At 33.1% G+C, this 4,313-nt stretch overlaps 1 long non-coding RNA gene across 1 annotated transcript; it reads left to right on the top strand.

Moving 5' to 3' along the window:
• Positions 861–1,479, top strand: LOC104713972. The gene is made up of 2 exons (XR_755700.2): positions 861–1,068; positions 1,183–1,479. It is a non-coding gene; the product is annotated as an uncharacterized LOC104713972 (long non-coding RNA).

Here is a 4,313-nt window from a genome sequence, read left to right as displayed (position 1 = left end):
TAAAAAATTTTAGAAAATAAATTTATATTGACTAATATTTTAGTTATTAGATTCAAGGGGTAATGTAATGAAGACAAAATATATATATAATTTCAGTGGCATAATTGTAAATAAAATAATTTGTTAAAGGTTAGGAAGTAATCCAAATAGTAGAAAACAGTCACTACAAAAAAAAGTCTATGTTGTATCACTTAAATTGTATCACAAAACTAAATGATATAATATTAAATTATTTATTGATAAGTGAAGCAAATATATATGACTTAGCATCAATTATTATAACTGATATTATAATTATCTATTTTGGCATCAATTAATTAAAATTGATTTAATTTCTATTATATTGTGTCACTTTTATAAAATTGATGTCAAATATAAATTTACATCATTTAGATAATTGATGTATCTATTCATATTTAGTAAAATCATTTTTTTAAACGATACAAAATTTACATCAATAAAAACTGATACTAAAATAAATTACATTAATAGCATTAATAAATTAAATTTATTTTTGACAAAATTAAGGTAATTTAGAAGATAGATATAAAAAAAAAAAATTAAATCCTATATTATTATAAACGAAAATTACATGCATATCTAATAAAACTTTTTTTTTTTGTATGTATTGTTTCTTTATCTTCAGATTATTACAAATCTTAGCTAACCTAATAATTGGGTTTCTCATTTACAAACGTAGATTGTTTTAGATACTGATTAAAACAAATATCTATATATAACTGTCAACGGAATGAATTTTCCTTTTTAAAATATCAAAATATAAGATCTGATTTTGTTTATTTTCTCACCCAAGATTTTTCTTATTTGCCCACAACCATCTTAATGTTACATGGAAGTTATCAATTGGTCCAAAACGAATAATTAGTCTCACACAGTCACACCTAATGACACATTCACTCACATATATCTCGTCGAATTGTGAATCCCACCAAAGTGTGCCCTGCTTTTTCCTCGACTTTCCACTCACTTTCTTCATATATCTCTCCTTTCTCTCATTGTCTCTCTTACTTTCGTCTCAATGGCTTCAGCTACTTCCGTCATAGCCTGGTCATTACTCTCTTTCTCTAACCTTCTTTTACCTCTCTGTTTTCTCCATTTTTGTTTCTGACTTCTGCTATATTGCTCCTTCGTTTGATTTTTTTTTTTTTTTAATTTGACCAGGGGCTCAGGAAAAGACGGGCAACTAGGACTTGGAACCGATGAAAAAAAGGAATTGGCTTGCGTCGTCGAGGCTCTTGAACCTTTCTCCAAAACTTATATTCTTTTGTTTATAACTTATTATCTCTAAAACTATTTCTTGTATCAGATCTCTCTCAGTTCTCTCTGGCCTCTTCTTTATTTTATTGTTCTTCAGTTTCTGTTTCATAACTATGGCTAACTGTTCAGTATTTTGTCATAACAATTTAGATTTTTTTTTTCTTTTTACTATAATCTAAATTTGCAGATAAATGTCTTCAACTACAATGATAATTCAAAGGTTCATAATCATGATCATGACTACAAGTAGAAGACAAGAACCAGAAGAAAAGAATGCAAGTTTTCAAGATTGATGAAAAACGGATGTGATCCTAAATTATGTTTGTGATTGTTTATTTCTATTATTTTTAGTGATGTATAGCAAAAATCTTTCAAAGATTTTATGACAATTGAAAAGGAGTGATTTTAGGAGAAAATTTTGACAAAGCAATTAATGGATGAACAGAAATTTCGGAAAATATTAAAACATATTTTCTTTTTGTTTTTAAAATAAATTATTACGTTCATTTTAGATTATTTTCCAAATGATACAAATATCACTTATCATAAATGATACAATTATTATAAGTATTTATGAAATTAAAACTAATATTTTTGAACGATTATTTATAAGTGATATAAATATTTTACATCACTTTTATAATTGAAACAAAAATATTAACATCATTTTTATTAACTAATGTGAAATTTAAATCACTTTTTGCAACCGATGCATATTAACATCGATTACAAAAATCGATACAAATATTTTGAATATTAACATCATTTTGAAATAAACTGATACAAATTATTTGCATCAACAAAATATAAATCATTCATTAAAATGATGCAAATTATTTTTGCATCACTTAAAACTGATGCAAAAATATAAAATAAATGATGTAATACCACACCTTTTTTGTAGTGAGTGAAAGTGTGTGTTTAGTCAATTTTAAATAGTAAATATATTAATTCTCCAATTAAGTTTTCAAAATATACTAAAATCTCCATAGTCTCTATATATAAACACACACATACATATAAATAGATGTAGTTTGTGAATGACTGAATGTACAATACGAATGCTTTACCATAAAATCATTTTTTTTGTGTAAATATTCATGATATAGCTATATTAAAAAATATTGTATAAACGAATTCTNAAAAAAAAAAAAAAAAAAAAAAAAAAAAAAAAAAACTCTCCCAAGCTCAAATATCGAGGCGCTTCAATCCGCTTACTGCTCCGACGCCGGCAGAGCTCCGGCTTGCCGGCGTCGGGTCCCTGGTCCTTTCCCGGCTGTTCTCTGCTTGCTTTGCTCTCTTTTATTTCTTTGCTGCCGCATGTCTCAATCAATTCACTCCGCTCTGATTCTTCCCCAACCTCTCTCCCCCCGTCGCAAAGCCAAAAAGTCAGATCTGCTCTATTTCTCGCCTTGACTGAAAGAAGAAGATCACGTTTGCGAGAACCCAAGATGGTGAGGGAAATCCTGCTCATATGCAAAACCCTTACCGCTGTAAAGCCTTGGTACCCCCGACTTCCGCCGACCCTGTTCCCACCAGTGTCCAGTGGCTCCAGCCGGAAAGTCTTCTCGTTGGTACGCCGCCACTCTACCGCCACCCCCGATTCAGCTGACGAGTCCCTAGGGTTTCTACTATTGGACCTGCTGCCTCTATTAGGCCCATTAACCATCTTTCAGCCCAAGTCCAAAACCAATGCGTTATGTGATTATCTGTTAAAGCCCAGGTCTGTGCTTTCATCATCCTTACGATCGTTTGTCTCTTGGAAACATCCGCTTAAATATGTTGAATCCCTGCGGCTGATTTCGGCTTGGTCTTGGCCTTATGATCGGTTTATCTCTCTGATCCACCCTCGACAAGGTTTGACTAGTGTCCAATACTCTATACCTAGTTCTGTGTTTGAAAGTTTTAAGTCAAGGTCCAACTCTTTAGCCCCGATTAGCTTTGCTTGGTCAAGTCGAGGATTCCTCGGTAGCAGAGCATTGGTGTCTTTAGTTTTGCTTGATAGTTTTAATTGTCGAGATCGTGTTAGTAGGTCTGCCCGGATGCTTGCTCTTCATATCTATATCTATGATTCTGCTCCGACAGCTTGCTTGAATCCCATGCTTAAACCCTTTGATCCCCTATATCACCTAACGCCATTAGATCGAAAGCTTAGGTTTATTAACTTGCTCCAGGACCAAACCGAATACAAGCTTTGTGTGGAACCCATTTACCTCCATTGCCATGTGAGGGATGATCCACCTGCTCTGTTACGCTTTGACTCCTAATCCCGGCGATCCCCGGTTATAGCTTCACCGAATCCTATGATTAAAACATATGATCCCCTGTATCACCTACCGCCTTTAGATGGAAAGCTTGGGTCTGTTGATCTTCTTCAGGACCAAACCGCTAACAAGCTTTGTGTGGAATTCATTTACCTCCATTGCCATGTGAGGGATGACCCACCTGCGTTGTTACGCTTTGAATCCCATTCACTGCGAGTCCCGTATATAGCTTCTTCCATAATCATGAGGTTTGCTCCTAAAAGCCTAAAGGTCTTAGATCCCATGCTTTTGAATCCTCTCATGTTGGCGAAAACCCCCCACAAATGTTTCCCCCGTGGAACATCTTTATACAAGCTCCAATGCGTCTTCCGCAAGAGCTGCTTATGACTACCCGCTGGTTAAGGATCTCGTGAAGCCTGACTTCAAATACGAATCCACCTTGGCTCCAATAGATTTCTCAAATATTGTAAAATTGTTTCAGTTTTATGATCTCTTTGTTAAACTCATGGATCCCCTATCTTTAGCTCCTTTTGTTTACCCTGTTTCATGTTGTAAGAACTCACCTCCTGCTGGGGGTTAGATTGAATGATATTTCATGTTTTGATCAAAAAAAAAAAATATTGTATCGCTTTTGACACCATTTTTAATATTAATTATGAAGAAAATTGTTTACTTTGTAATATCAAAATCATTAAGTTTAGAATGCATTTCCTTGTTGACAAAAAAAAAAAAGAATGCATTTCCTTTTTCTTGTCAACATTTTAAAAGCAT

Source organism: Camelina sativa, chromosome 2 (genome assembly GCF_000633955.1).
Source record: "Camelina sativa cultivar DH55 chromosome 2, Cs, whole genome shotgun sequence".
In the NCBI taxonomy this organism is placed as follows: Eukaryota; Viridiplantae; Streptophyta; class Magnoliopsida; order Brassicales; family Brassicaceae; genus Camelina; species Camelina sativa.
This window is presented reverse-complemented; position numbering and strand designations above follow the sequence as displayed.